This window comes from Dermacentor variabilis, chromosome 11, assembly GCF_050947875.1.
Source record: "Dermacentor variabilis isolate Ectoservices chromosome 11, ASM5094787v1, whole genome shotgun sequence".
NCBI lineage: Eukaryota > Metazoa > Arthropoda > Arachnida > Ixodida > Ixodidae > Dermacentor > Dermacentor variabilis.
In genome coordinates, this window is record NC_134578.1 from 101,986,076 (window position 1) to 102,002,899 (window position 16,824).

General features: G+C 45.5%; 1 long non-coding RNA gene across 1 annotated transcript; it reads left to right on the plus strand.

The window, feature by feature from the left end:
• The first annotated feature begins 62 nt into the window (after positions 1–62).
• LOC142563954 (uncharacterized) lies at positions 63–7,104 on the plus strand. The gene is made up of 3 exons (XR_012824450.1): positions 63–238; positions 2,961–3,087; positions 6,833–7,104. It is a non-coding gene; the product is annotated as an uncharacterized LOC142563954 (long non-coding RNA).
• The last annotated feature ends 9,720 nt before the right edge of the window (positions 7,105–16,824 follow it).

Consider the following 16,824-nt stretch of genomic DNA (forward strand, 5'->3'; position numbering starts at 1 on the left):
CCGTGGTTTCTTTGCGCATGCGCGTCTAGCGCGCATCGGAGCGACCGTCGTGGGATATTTTGAGCACCTTTCCTTACAGTTACCCGTTTCTCGCGTGCTTGCTGTTCAGATTTTAGCTTAATTCCGACTCGCTATGTCGACTCAAATATTGGAAGAGCCGACGGAATGTAACAAAACAGCCCTTCAAGTGGCGCACTCGGCCTCGCACATCCGGTTGCATTTTCTGCCACCCTCTCAGGTGCTGACTTTCTCCTTCTGTGCTATTAGAACGTTAACTGCGATGGTGGTGCGATGCATTTCGGCTTACATGGCGAAGAGACACAAAAGCTGTATTATGTCATGCCAGGATATCACGTGTTAAGTGAATGAATTGCGATTTTACGTCAATTAAAGTGGAGAGCTGAACGAGTTGGTGCATATTTGTAGGAATATAAACCAGCGCAGAAGACGGAGACACACTATAGCAAAACAGAACGACGGTTTGTTTTTGTCGTCGTCTTATCTATCTACTGTGACTCTGCCCTATGTGCTAGTTTTTCTTCCTGCAAAAATGAAATTTATTTGCAAGGTAAATCATCTCGTCCTGCAGTGAGAGCGGGCTTAGAATAAATAGCATATGGACCTCGTTTTACAACTCACTTACGGATCGAATAATCAAGCTGTGCTCTATCATACTGAGCCGCAATATACTGCCATTGCGTTGCATGTCACAGCTTCTTTCGACGCAGAAGTCAGACTTTTAATCAGGCGCAAGTCTGCTTGTAACTGCCATCCAAAACGACAGTACTGAGCTCATGCGGCAGATTGTCACAAAGAATTTGTAGTATAATAACATTTATCCTATAGCCAAAACCACACCCGCGCTGCCTCTGAAATAAATATATTTGCGCACTTCAAGCAAGAAACGTCCTCTCTACGCATGCGCAGCTCCTTGCTTCTAGAAACATAAGTTGCAGCGCTGCTCATAGGTTACGGCGCAAAGGTTACATGGCGTCATTTGTGATGGTAACCTATAGATTGCTTGCATGTTGTATGCTGTAACCTTTAGAAGACACAAAAATATAAAAAACAAGAAAACAAACCACTTGTAACCTTTATTTCATAAGTTACTGGCGCCCAAAAGTTACATTATAGGTTACTGTGTTTAGAGTGTACCGCGAGCCAGGTAATCCAATTGTGATATTGGGACATACAGCCCCAAAATTCAACGAAAGTTTTAACGCTTCTCTTACGATGCTCTGCTCTCTATACTGGTGGTTGGTTGAGATTACCGGTGTCACGAAAGCGTTTGTGCTTAAAAACTGTTATTATACAATGGAACTTGCTTTAATTTAAGAGGTGACAAGTGAACTTCCGCATTTATACACAAATTTTTGTCTTGTGTCGGACGCCCTCTATATATAGGGGCAAGAGTGCCCCTTTCAGATTGCAAACGACAGACGTGGACATATTTGACTCAGAGCTCGCTTCCTCCAGGTCCCCTTTGATGCACCCGCGTGAAACCGCGAGTCATTCCTTCAAGTAAAGAATCTTTGGTGAAGAGGCCTTTGAAAGTACCCGTGTGACAGGTGCATAACACTCTTCTGGGTGGAATATAATAAATCTTTATTAGGCAATGTGCTAAATATCCGGGCATCTCCAATCTTAACTTAGTTCCTTTGTGTAGTTTGTTTGGTAATGCAGCTCAAATGACCGTTATCTTTGATGCATATTAAATGACAGTGCATCTGCACAAACACTTGTGCTTTGGCTACTGACCAGCCTGGCTTCCTTGCCACCGCGTCCTGTGTAATGCTGGATTCATTTAGGGCACGCAATATATAGACAGCTTATTCTAGCAATAGAATCGGTTTCCTCTTTCGTTATCCTATTGGAAACGCTCCCTTTCAGACTCATGGAGTACCCACTTCTACATCGTCATTTGGAGATTTTTATATAGTGCTTGAAATGTTGAAGCACATACTCACGATTTTCGACCAGCGGCGACAAGTGGCTCGTCCATAAAGTTATTGCACAACAGCAAATAAGCAAACACTCCCCCCTTGTCCGCCCGCTTCGATCTGAATTCGTTCTTACAACTCGCTTTCCGGGGTGACAGCGAAACGTAATTCAATATAAACCGTCACTTTGTCTCATCTCAAGCAGAGGCCAAACTGGAAGCGTTGTGTAGTCGTGATTGTTGAGATCAGTTTGTTTTGACACTTTTAAGCCTGTGACGTTACCAAGAGCTTCGAAAGTGCTTGCATGTATGCTGACCATTTTCGCTGTCACGAAAGCGTTCGTGCTTTGGAACTTTTATAATACTATGAAACTTGTTTTAATTTAACCGGTAACAAATGAAGTTCCATATATACATACAAATTTTTGTCTTGTCTCGGTCCCCCTCTATAAGTGCAAGTACCCCTTTGAGAGTGCAAACGACAAACGTGGACAACTTTGACTAAATGCTGGCTTCTTCGAGGTGTCCTCTGATGCACCCGTGTGAAAGCGCGCATCATTCCTTGAAGTAAAGAATTTTTGGTGCAAAGGACTTTTAAAGTACCCGTGTGACTGGCATTCTTCTGAATGGGAAATATGAAATGTTCAGTTTGGGATGCGCCAGATATGCAGGCCTTTACTCCAATCTTGACTTAGTTACTTATTGCACTTTTCTTGGTAATGCAGCTCAAATGACCGTTCTTTTTGATGCATTTTAATGACAGCGCAGCTGCATTCAAACACTTGTGCCTTGCCTACTGACCAGCCTGGCTTCCTCGCCGGCGTCCTGTGTGATGGCAGATTCATTTAGGACACGCAATATTTTAGGCAGCAAATTCTGGCGACAGAATAGGTTTACTCTATTCATATACCTATTGGAAACGCTCCCACTGAGACTCATGGAACACCTACTCCTACATCGTCATATGAGGATCCCTATATTGTTTAAAAGGTTCAATGAAGCACATGCACGCTATTTTCAGCAACCGCTATAAGAGGCACGTGGATAGGATTATTGTGCAACAACATATCAGCAAACAGCCCACCCTGGTCCGCCTGGTTCGATCTGGACTGGGTCTTACAACTCGCTTTTGGTGGTCACAGCGAAACGTAAGTCAAAATAAACTGTCGCTTCGTCTCACACTAAGCAGAGGCCAAAGTGGAAGCGTTGTTTATAGTCGTCACTGTTGAGATCAGTTTGTTTTGACGCTTTTAGGCATGTGACGACACCAAGAGGTGCGATAATGCTTGGATGTTTGCTCTCCGTACACTCTTAGGCAAGGTTACACCCTTTGGCTTGCCCCTTCTGCCACGCAACAATAATCGCTATCTGCCTTGATGCGTTTCCTTTATTTAACGCTGCGAGCCCGGAAGTTTCCAGTAACGAACGGCACGTGCGTTATCAGAAGGGGCACTCCAAAGGGTGTAAACTGTTGTATGCTGATAACGCGCGTGCCGTTCGTTACTGGAAAGTACCGGGCTCGCAGCGTTAAAGAAAGGAAACGCATCAAGGCAGATAACAATTATTGTTGTGTGGCAGAAGGGGCAAGCCAAAGGGTGTAACTTTGCCTAAGAGTGTATGGCCCCACGATATTTCATGTTGGCAGCATGGTGGCCGATTTGCACTCAGGATAACTGGAATGAACAATAGATCTATATATCTTGCCTGAAATATTGACCTCGTGTGACATTTGTGGTTTCTTGTTATTGTTTTTCTCATTGCCGCGTCCGTGTGGTTGCTAATCACTACGACACGACAGCACGAAACAGCCTGTCGCGACGCTTGACTATTGCATGCACGTGGTCTACAATGTAGCACGTTTGTCGCAAAACAATGCAGCGTTGCGGGCAGAGCATCGCTTTTTGTGTTTTCTCTTTTTAACCTTCTTTCTCGCGAATACCGATCTGTCTAAACGCGACGCTGCCTTAATATTCAGAGCATCCGGCTCGTGAGCCAAACGACATTCGTTCAGTTTATGGCAAATTCAACGCGCGAAGTTGTGTATGATTCTTCGATAAACACTTAACATTCCCTTAGTATTTAGCTATGAGAGACATTGCATTTTACACGGAAAAAAACTTAATAATTGGCGTGAACATGTTATCCGTGTTAGAAAGCCACTGTCCAGCGAAGCTGTCATCATGATTCTTATTACTTTGGTGAGCTGTTCTAGTCAAGCATGGCCATTTATTAATGCGTAAAAGAAAGAGGCGCGCATTTCTTATGAAAATGTTTGCTACTACTATTATCCCTCTCTGAAACAGGCCCCTAAAAAACCAATTGCTCATGGCTGCTAACACGACGGCGCGTCATGTAGAGAAGCCAGTTCACAAATACCATAGTAGCAATCACCTCAGAGAAAAGTTTCGTGGCTAAGATCGACGGCCAATAAATTGCAAGCGATGTAATAAATGTTTCATGGTGGACCTCAGTAGCCTTTTTCGACAATATGGCACACCCCTAATGCAACGGTAGCACACTGCTGTCGGTATGGCAGGCACCCATTCTTCGCGAAACCCATCAGTTCACTAGAACTTCGTATTGAAACCATAAAGCATTATTTACAGCGCCAATTGGAATGCCTAAAGCACTCTCGAGGTACTACAGCGCAGCTTATATTGCCTAGAAAAGGAAAATTCAAGCACCTTCTGCCTCACCATGGCTCGATCCAGCGTTGTTTAATTATACAAACGGAGACCTATTCGTTTCGTCGGTACATAAAAGAGAACCTCGCTAACCTTCATAAAAAAACACCACAAGCCTTACACATTTCACGATTTTTGAACCTCCAAAGGGGAATTATATCCAATATCTCCCATACTACGAATGATTGACGCCTCGACTTCTGTCTGGCTGCAACCATACGGTCCAAAAGGCATATTTCAATAAAAAACTTTGTAGCGAGCAGCTTGTGTCAGTTCGCAAAACAGATTCGACATGTATATTCCTCAAGGAACAACACCAATCAATTTCTCAAGTGAGTTGAACATGCAGCACGGAAAAGGGAATATATATTGATACATTCCTTCTCGTATTCTGCAAATAGCTGCAAGCTTTCATTGCCTTTACTTCAAATTACCGCCAGTTAAATTAAACACGTGAAGAACGGTCTAATTTTGAGAAGCAGATAAAGAAGCAAGTGGTGATTGTAGAATCTAAACTGCAGTGTTAAGTCTTCGAGTTACTGTCGAGCGTTTCTGCGAAGAAATGCGAAAATTCGATATATACCATTAACCACTCGTCGTGAGCAAACCTAATTTAGCGGATTAAAATCAACGTAACTTTTGCAGTTGTCATATATAGTCAGCGTTTGTGACATACTTGTTGCACCGCTGCAGGTATGGTATCATAACTCAGTTCATACATGCTATGTTCTTGCGGTTCTGGATCCGCGCATGAAGAAACCGCAATGGGCTGGTCTGCGCTCCTTCGGTTGGCACTGCAGCGTTGCCTTTGAGAGCTGCATTGTCGTCTAAGAAATTAGCTCTTTGAATAAATTTTCGCAAATTAAGATGTCGTAAAAACATATTTGAGGCAACCGCCATAAGTATACAAGCAGAGAGAACGAGGGCGAACAAACGAAAACACCGCAGAAAGCACCCTGACACCACCCCTACTATACTTACTGTACCCGAACTATAGCAGACGACAGGCGCGAGTCCGTGCCCTGACGTCACGCGAGCGGCGTTCGCTGCGCCCCTGTAGTTCGTTCTCGGGGCTAACAGAACCAAAACAGGACCATAAGATCTTCCTTTGTCATTCTTGGCCATTCCGTACATGTACACAGATCCGCGTGAGGTGAAGCCTGGTAGCAGGAAAAGCGACTGCTCTTGTGGCTGTTGCAAGAAAGAAAGAAGGAAAGGGCAGAATTAATTGACCCATGCCTGAACAACAGACAAATGTGGGCGCTACCCGGCTCTGCTATCCGCAAAGAAGGAATAGGGCTAATATTGACATCACAGACTAATAGGCAGATTTACTGGCGGCATTGTGCTTCCAATACCAACCGAAAAGGAAGTTTATTAAAGCGAAAGCTTTACTGGCCGCGCACTTGCAATTTCGCCGTGGCCGGGTTCCGAGGAGGCACATGCCATCACACCGCGTTCCTCGTCGTTGCTCCCGCCTCCGCTCGCTTCGCCAGCTGCGTCGCATGCCTGATAACAATGTCGGCGGATTGAAAAGGAGAGCTTGCGTGCGCCGCAACTACAACTGAGGCGGCGGTACGGACGGCGACAATTCTGATAAGCAGGAGGAGGCCTGGAATCGACATGGGAACGAGATGAAGAGGAAACAAATCGCCCAGGAAACAGACGAACAGCGCGCCGAACTACTGGCTGAACGCCGTAACATAGCTAGACAAACATAATAACCGGGATTTGCAATCAAGATTAACCAATGCTCACCATGCTATGCCTTAGCTTTCGCTACGTATGTCCTGGCATCGCCGTGTTAACCACTGCCAAATTTTTTCATTACGTTTCGAAGCCATTAGCTCAGGTGCTCTGTGGGGGGATTGACGACGTGGATGTGGAAGCGCAACTTTTAAGATTTCTTAGTCCAGGAGGTGGAAAGGCCGGAGCGGAGCAAATTTTAGTTGATGGGAAGGTAATATTATGGACCGTGTCTTAGGAGTGTCCGGCTTGGGAGGGAAGAGGGTTTCAAATTGCCTACAAAAAAATTGATATTCTCACAACCGAGACCAGCAAAATACGAAGGCTTAAACTATTCCAAAGGAAGCCTGTATTAGGTTATATTCACGGTGTAAGCGCAGAATCATATCACGCACCACCTGGCATACTGCTCTCTAGTAGCCAAGAAAAATTGTACAAACACTCATCCACTCCTCTCTTCCAGACTCTTCCCCACATGGACAATGAAAAATTCAATTGGCGCCTCGACATCGCCGTCGTCACTCACCCTTCAAGAAGGAGCCGCGCTGCTTCCAAAACGTCGGGAAATTAAACTTATTTTTTGATGGGGCCACTTAGGGTCTAGGTTAAATGAAAATCCTTCTATATACATAGAATGATTTTGATTTAACAACAGGTATAGGGCCCTGTAAAAGATACCAGTTGAGGATCCTGTAAAAAATACCAGGTGGGCATGACCTACTCATCTGTAAATAAAAGTTTTTGGGAACATAATAATTTCAAAAACATTTTTACACTCTGCGATTATGAATCGTTATGGAGCGTGTGGAAGGACCCAATGATTTTATGGTGAGGTTTTCGCAATGGCTTTTGAATGTGGGTGTGAAACGTCAGCGCACATCTGTAGTGTGGCGGTACCTAAAATAATTGTTTGCACGAAAAATACTGCAGATAAGCATGCAGAAATTCGGGGATGAAAGATAGTTCTGTGCATGGGCCTGCACGGAGGACCAGCGCTGCAACCAGGAAGCGCTACGGCAGTGTGGGTATGCAGCTCAAATATTTTGACACCATCCGATAGGGACGCCATGAAAATTGTACGTCATTTTGGATTACAGACGCGTACCTTTATCAATGTTTGCTTTTGCTATATGCATTGAGCCAAACCGTGGCCATACGGTCATACCTATGCGCGCTGAAGAACGTTCTAGCACTGGTTCCCAGTCAGGTCATATGCTGTACACATGCGCCTCAAATTGAGCCGTGAAATTCATAATTAGCAATTGCAGCATATGCTACTGAAAGCTGTTTCCACCGCTCGCTAGGCTGTGTGTTTCGGCGCTACTGCTGCCCAATGAAGTTTCAAACCTGGTGGCCCATATTCACCCATGTCTTCAGAACAATTAAACAAGGTCGCCATTTCGCCAGAAAGTCCAAGCATCGATTGCGATAGCACATAAATTGATAGCTGTACGAAGTAAGGATTCTAGCTTTATTGGTCGTATGAACTTGTAAACACAGGCATACTAGTCAAATTAACAAGCACAGTGCCACATGCACACATGCAAACATGAACACATATCTCACTCGATGACCGCGTAAACTCGCTGTGAAAACACTGGAGCACGGAAGCGCGGCAGCAGCAGCGAGCGAATGGACCTTCGGGCTGCGTCTCGCATCGAGGCTAAGCAAACTACGGAAACACAGTGCGCGGCGTAGTGCGTCGCCTCTCAGATGGCTTTCAAGACACAGCGGCCAGGGCGTGCGCGCGCTGCCGCCCGGGCCCCTTAAAGCAGGACGCGCCCCTCCCCTTCGCGCAGCCCCCCTCTCCTCCGACCCACGGAGCAGCGCGTGATGGAAGACGGCGCCCCTCTTCCCCGCTACCCTCCCTTGCGAGTCGGAGCTTAGACCCGAGATCGCCGACTGACATTCGCACGCTTTCGCTGCCACATACAGCATACGGAGTGTGGCGACGATTTTATCGCCCTCGGACTTGAATGTGCTCAACCCTATCAGATGTTATGAAGCGTAACACACAACAACGGCTTAGGGAAACACCACCTCCTGTGTGCTCTGCGTAATACACAGACAAAATAACAGGGGTGCACGCAAGGCAACGTTGAGCCGCAACTGAGCACTCTCTTGTTGGACAAAACTCTGATTTAAATATCTACCGTCGACATCGCGCCTAATTATCATCAATCAAAGCAAAGAGCACTGAAAGCTTCGCTCACGTTGGTTTCTACAAGGCCTGTGGTCGGTATGATTTTCTTTTGTGGGTGATGTGGAGAAAGAAATGTGGGCATAAACTACGGTTAAAGAAATTAAATTATGGGCTTCTACGTGCCAAAATTACTTTCTGAATATGAGGCACGCCGTAGGGGATGACTCCGGAAATTTCTATAACCTGGCGTTCTTTAACATGCACCTAAATCTAAGTGCACGGATGTTTTCGCCGTCAGCGAAATGCGGCCGCCGTGGCCGGGATTCGATACTCGCGACCTCGTGCTCGGCAGCCCTACACCATAGCCACTGAGCAACCTCGGCGGGTCTAAACTATTGTTACGTTCAAACTTATTAAGGACAAACGTGTTTAATACAAAATATTAGGACGCGACGTGTCTAACGGGAGGAAGAAACAACGGTCGCTGCATAAGTTGAAGGCAAGAGTTTCACCCAAGAAAACCATGGCGGCCTTGAAGAAAGATGAGGATGCAAGGGCCAATAAAAATTATCTGGCACGCCTAACTATCTAAAAAAAACAAGCTTCCTAATATTAGCTGCACATTCGCTCTGAGTGAATGTACTCAGCGTTATATTTCAGCTGTACATATGCACCGCGCACTTTCTCCCCGCGTCTCTTCAATATGCGATATTTCCTGATTCGTCTGGCTTATGTTTTATATTTTAGAAAACCGCAGAAATCTCTGCATGCCATGTACACTACTTGCTTTCCAATATTTGTCGGTTTTATTCCCCTTTAACACCGACATTTCCTCCGTGCTATGTTGTATGGAGATATTGTATTGTCCATAGAGAATAAAGTACACTTGGTCCATATAGAAGACTCTATCTGTTTTATTTCTTTTATTAGGTTTTAGCGTACATAGCGTAGCAACAAAAGAAGTTATGCGAGGATGGGCGTCTGTCCAGCCTTCGAATTACAAAATTCATTCAAAACAAAATTTCTCATGGCACACTTTAATCTTCTCAATCTCATGTTCTGACTCGTCTATGAAGACAGTTGTCTAGAGAAGCAGATGCGGTTACGGGAGTAGTTAATCACTCTCACTTCCATTCTGCAACATACTGTACTATAGTATTCAAATTAAATTTTAATTTCAAAACGTGCCTAATTAAAAAGGTGGGGACTTTCGTTATATGCCTAATTCTTAGTGGTAAAGAACACTGCGCATGCAACGTTTCATCAGTGAATTCAGGCTGCTAGCGCGAAAGTAGCGCCTAATGAGCACTGTGCAATAAAGTACAACTAATTGCGCAAGCTCCCCGTGAGACACCCTACAGAAGTGCAGTATTTACTGCTTTGAAAATACGCAAAACTAATTTAAGTCAGAAAAGAAGTGATGGTCCCTGCTATTTGAACACCTATAGGCTATTTAGTGACTGAGTTGACCACAACTTAATATGTGTGGAGTGCTATATGTGCATTAACCCTCGTTCTCCAAAGCTTCAGATGACCAGACCTTTATACTCCCAACTATGCCCATTTGTTTACTGCGTCATTTGCAAACACAGCTGAAACATCTTTTTCTCTTTAGCGCCTCATTCTCATCAGCCTGGCTTCCTCGCCGCCGTGTGGTTTGTGAAGTCAGCGTTATTGAAGGCACACAATATTTGAGACTGCCAGCTTAGTCTGTGCTATATTGGCGTGCTTTATTCACATTGCCATCGTAAACGCTTCCTTTCTGGGACTCAACGAGTGTTACTTTTAAATCCTCATTTCAGAATTTCTATGCTAACCGTAATCATCTGTGATTGTCTTTTCCTGAAAAGGTTCGAATGAGTTGCTCGAAGAATACGTACGACTTATTCGCTGTAGACAGCATGGTGGAAACTAGCCTCCGCCAAATGGAATCATTTTAAGGAATCAACCTATTTATCACGACATGTTATCACCGATTTTAGCATAGATGAAGCAATATCGCATTTTACTTGTTTTAAACTCAAGGCAGCAGAAAAATACATTCCACAAACACAAGGACTCTCATGCAAAAAACTGGTCCCCTGGTGGAATGCACAGCGCAGACTGGGACGAAAGAAACAAAACAAAACGTGGAGTTTTCTTCCTCGCTCCCCGACTGCAGAAAATCTCATAGAATTTAAATTGGCAAAATCACAAGGAAGGCTCCCACGGAGACAGGCAAGAAGGGCTAGTTGTGAGAGGTTTCTCTCAGGCATCATTTCCTACACCCAAGAGTTCAAAGCAAGGAATGGCGTCCGAAAGGTAAAGGGGCAGCAAATCCACCCTTTGCCCTTAGTGGACCACCAAGGGACTACCTTGAAAGGCCCGGCCAACGCTCTGGTCCAACACTTGGAACATGTATCAAGCTTCACACATTACACAAAATCATTCCTCAAGTATAAAAAATTAGCTGAACTTAAGGCACTGCATGGTAAATGCCGTCCGGATGAACCATACAGCCGTTCTTTTAATATTGCCGAGCTTAAAGCTGAATGGAGCACATGTAGAAGCTCTGCACCGGGAGCTGAGAGAATCATGTATGACATGATTAAAAACTTACACAAAGACACACAAATGACACTTCTGGCACCTTTCAACTCTATCTGGGCTGCCGGATAATTTCCATCCTCATGGAAGGAAGCTATTCTTATTCCTGTCTTGAAGCTGGGTAAAGACCCTTCCTTGGCGGCAAGTTATCAGCCATTAGCTATCACAAGTTTCTGTGTAAGCTGTTTCAAAACATAATTAATCGCAGGCTAATGCATTTCCTTGAACTGAACCACACGTTTAATCCCCAGCAGCGTTACTTCAGAGAAGGGTGGTTCACGACTGATCATCTTGTGCGCATTGAAGAAAATATGCGTGGTGCATTTGTACATAAACAATTCTTATCGATATTCCTCGATATGGAGAAGGCGTATGACACAACGTGGCGATACGGGATCTTGCGAGACTGGTCGGGAATGTGCATTCGTGGGAATATGTTAAACATACTAGAAAGCTATTTGTCCCAACGTACCTTCCGGGTGAAAATGGGCAATGTATTGTCGCGACCTTCTATATAAGGAACTGGTGTACCCCAAGGAGGGGTGCTTAGCTGTATGCTCTTTATTGTGAAGATGAGCACGCTTCGTGCTTCATTACCGCCAGCCATTTTTATTCTGTTTACGTAGATGACATACAAATAGGCTTCAAATCCTGCAACCTTGCAGTGTGTGAGAGGCAAGTACAACAGGGCTTGAACAAAGTGTCCAAACGGGCAGAGGAAAACGGATTTAAAGTGAACCCTAATGAAAGTTCTTGTGTGATTTTCACAAGAAACAACGGGCTCATTGCAGATCCCAATATCGAACTGTATGCTGAGCAAATACCTGTGAACAAAGAGCACAAGTTCTTACGCATCATACTTCACTCTAGACGAACTTTTATTCCACACATGAAGTATGTCAAGATAAAACGCTTAAAAACAATGAACTTACTGAAAAGGTTATACCACACAACATGGGGCAGCGATAGGAATTGTTTAATAAATGTTTACATAAGCCTGATTCGATCACGATTGCACTATGGTGCCGTGATCTACCTTTCTGCCGCCCCAAGCACGCTAAAAATGTTAGATCCGGTCCACCATCTAGCAATCCGACTGGCCACGGGTGCTTTCAGAACAAGTCCCTTTGAAAGTTTATATGTAGAATCAAATGAGTGGTCACTCCATCTGCAGAGAACATACATCAGCCAAACATATTTTCTGAAAGTTCACTGTAATCATCAACATCCGTGTTTTAATACAGTTAACGATATGAAATATGCTACACTCTTTCGTAATCGTCCCTCTGTAAGACAGCCCTTTCCACTGCGTGTGAGGGAGCTTAGTGTTGAAATGGATGTCCTTTTGAAACATCGCTTAATGCCTCCAGCTAAACTGCAACCTCCTTGGGAGTGGCAGCTGATACAATGTGATATATATTTCCTGCAAGTTACGAAGCGCCCTCCAGGGATTGAAATCCAAATGCATTTCCTGGACCTCCAGTACAAGCCCTCCTGCACGGAGTTCTACACAGACGCATAAAGGTCACACGACGGGGTGTCGTATGCAGCTGTCGGTCCATGCTTCTCGGAATCCGATGTACTGCATCCTGAAACAAGAATATTTACGGCTGAGGCCTACGCACTATTGTCAACTATGAAGCATATAAGGAAACCAAAACTCCAAAATTCAGTTATATATACGGACTCCCTAAGCGTTGTGAAGGCCTTGATATCATTTTGTAAGGACAAAAATCCAGTAAGCAATGAACTCTATTCCATCCCGTGTAAAGCGTATATATCTAGCCAGCGTGTGGTTGTATGCTGGGTGCCTGGCTATAGGGGTATCGAAGGTAAAGTTCAGACCAGAAGGCGACGTCAATTCGATCGCAGGCTGTCAATCCTACCGCTACAGTCCCTGTCACAGATCTGGATCCCTCCTTAAGAAGTAAACTGCGAAACTACTTGCAACGCTTGTGAGACATGGAAACAAATAGTAAGCTGCACGTAATAAAGCCACAATTATGCTCCTGGCCTAATGCAACAAAATTACGCCATACAAATGTCATATTCTGGCATCTAAGAATAGGACACACATTTGGCAACCATAACTTTTTACTCACAGGAAATGAGCCTCTAACCTGTGGTAGATGCGGGGAGAGGCTGAGAGTCCTCCACGTCCTCCTGGAGTGTCGGAAAGCCGAATCTCAGAGAAAGAAACATTTTCACTTAACCCACCGACAGCACATCCCCCTTCATCCTGTAATGTTACTTGGCCCAGAAGCGCTCTTTGACACCAACGCAGTCCTAGGTTTTCTGAAAGGTGTTGTGTTACATGGTATTAGCCTCATACATTCGTAGTGCCTCCTCTCTTCAGAGGAGGCCACTGTGGTAGTTGTTTCGTATACCACATGCCTCTAGGCCCTTGTGTTTCACGTGCTCTGGCGAGGCAGTAGTGTTCTAGGGAATTTGAGTATCTCACATATTTTGTATATTGCATCATAGTTTCCCAATGCATTTTAGTGTTCATAGTACACGTCAGTAATCATTGCCATAATTGAATTACGCGTGGTTCTTGTGCAATTTACACCAACTCTTTTAGGCCCCTTTACAGCCACACCACATTGACTTCACTGAACCGATCAGACCACCACGAACTCATTACCACTAGCATGGCGCTCTTTGGTCAGACCTGGCCCTTGCGCCACAAAACATCGACTATTCATTATTTTCTCTCGGGAGTATTCCCTTGTCACACAAATGACGATAAACCCTATGAAGTACCGATGCACTGCCTTGTTTTGAACGTATGTGTCTATGAACGCTTCGCCTACCAGTTGTATTTACATTCACAACACCTCAGATCCATTACATGTACTCAAGAGGAATAGAATGAGGCCTTGAGCAGATGATGAAACTAATTACTACGCTTACTGAAATCATCTTTACGCAGAACAATAACAGGTGGTAACAGGATGTAAAGACAGACCCAGAAAGATCATTTTTACCAGCGCGAAAAATACTACACACAAAAATTTTACCGAGAATTACGACATTCCCTAATGTGAATGTCGAGCTTTTTTGAATTCCTCATATATTATGGCAAAGAATTGGATTCTGAAGGACAAGTTGCTCTCGGCGGCGGCACTGAGTCGCTGCTCGGGGAGCTCGTTCAGCTGTAGTGACAGAGAAAGCATTTCCACTGGTTGCGTCTCTGATTCTTAAAAAGAAAGCGTGAATACGGTAACGTGCGGCTCGCGCGGTGCGTATTCCTAAAGCACGGCAATAAAAATAAAAAGTGGCGCCATTTGACGACCGCCGCGGTCCTCCTCTTCCCGCGCTTTCCTTCGACGCTCGGCCCTCTCACTGGCTGATTGCCCTCGCGTGCTCTCTCGTGCTTTTTAAAGCGAAGCTTTCTTTGCCTCTTCCTTCGACTCTTGCACTGCTGCTGCTGTGGGCTGCTGTGGCTACTGGTGTCACGCACACCGCGTCGCGGGTGGTTCAGAGTGTGTGTATATATATGGCAGGCGCGAGTCAGAGAGGAAAGGCGACAAGAGAAACTCGTTTTCTCCCCACCGCGTCCGATGCACAAAATGCCGTCTGCAGCTCCCTGGCCGTCGCCACCTTAGCCACTTGACAGCACTAATTATCCGCGACTCTCCTCGGAAGCATTGCAGAAACAGCAGTGCTTCCCTTTCTACTAACGTGCGAGGCCAGAGGGGACGCAGGAGAAGAAGGAGAGGGAGGGAGAAGAGCCAGTTCCCGTACAAGAGAGGCGGGAGGTCACGCGAGAAGGCAAGGAAACCCCACTGCCATACGACAGCGGTTGCGGGGAAACATGATAAGCTTAAGTTCAAAGTACGGTAGACTAAGTTTCTGATATTTCTGAAAAATAAACGGCATGCATATATTTCAAGCGGGCAACTTACGCACGGCGCGCAGAAAGACAGCCGTAATAATTAAAGCACACCACAGGGTCCAGCAGACACTACATAAGCGGTCAACCATCAAATCAACACTTGTATGTCCGCCGCGTTAGCTTTGCGGCTTTGGTATTGCTAGAGGTTGTGGATTTGATCCAAATCACGGAAGCCGCATTTCGAAATAGAAAACGCACGTGCATTTAGATTTGGGACACGTTAAAGAACGTCACCGTGCCAAAATTATAGCGGAGCCCGCCAGTACGGCTTGCCTCATAGTCCGAGTGTTGTTTTGGCACGTACAGCCCCATGATCCAATTCAAGTTTAATCCTTCTGCCACAATGCGATGTGCCATGTGAGGCAATGAGAACGCTCAACCCTCTCACTGGTAATAAAATATGGCGCACAACAACGCCTCCAGCAAACATCTCTCCCTGTGTGTTCTGCGTACTAAGCAGACAAACAGCAGTGGTGCTCGCAACAAACGTTTAGCATCAACTCACCACTGTCGTGTTAGCATAAACGTTGAAGAAATGAAGCTTTAGCCGTGAACATCACCACAAATTATCGTCAATCAAAGCATCCAGCACGGAAAACTTCGCCTACAACGAGTCCCGCTGTGCGTGAGATCAGCATAATTATTTCTTTCTTATTTCTTGCTTGTGCCGCCATCGTGGGGCCAAACATTGCAAGCGACTTGCGTAGGCACCACATTCTGCTCCTTTGTGCAATGTAGCGTATTTCCGTGTTCGCAATGCCGCGTTGCTGTGCCTTTCAGTGGAGCACAAGTGAAAGGGCCGCGAGCGATTATTCGGTATTCCATCTGCCAAGAGAGACGCGGCACAGACATAGGTCTGGCTTTAAAGAATTAGTTGGGCTGATTTCAACCCAACGCAACAATCCCCGCTCTGTGAGGTAAGCAAGCGATTATTCGCCCACCACTAATTTCGTATGCTGTCACTTGTTGCATACGGTCTCGTTAGTTCTTCGCTCTCGTTATTGCCACGTGTTCCCACTGCGCTTATTTGCAACTTTCGTTCTCGACTTCAATCAAGTCGTCTTCAAAAAGCCGTGGTTTTTATTAGCTTGATCATACATATCATCCCGTTATCGTTGATTGGCCTGCATGTTTGTGAACCACAACTTTTCAGCGTATTTTGCTTTAAAGCAGCGACGGTACGTATGTAATCGGGTGTGCTGATGACGTTGCAATCATTATGAGCCATAATCGCTCTTTAGCGCCTTATCCATCCGCGTCCAACCGTTATAAACCGTGACCAAACGTACTCGGGCGCACCGCCACGCCGACCATACCTTGAAACCAATCTGTGATGCCGACTAAGAGTGCCTACTGCCTGTATAGCTTCGCGCTTTTTGTTCGCACCGCTCACTTAGCGATGAAAAGAGATCCGCGGAGCACGCAGAGACCGTCTTCGGAGAGCGTCTTCGGAGAGCAGATGGCACTACCTTTATTTTATTTACGGGCATTACACATTCCATAGACTGAGCGCCGCCACAGGCGAAGTAGCGCATGCGCAGTGGATCCGAAGCCGACGTCAGTGATTTCTTTCCGCACTGGCCGCATGCCTGCTAGTTCAGGCACTCCGCTTTCCACCTCCTTGTCGCGCTGCACCCTCCTCTAACCCATACCTCCTGTGTCTTTCATGCCCCCGCTGCGCTTTGCGTTCGTTCTCATCTTTCGCTGTGCTCGTTCACTCGGTTACGCAGAGGCCGACGCCGACGCAGGAACGCAAACCTAAGAGCTCCACTCTAAATTGAAGAAGGCAAGAGCAGAAGCACTCATTCGCGACCAAGCTTTCTTTTCA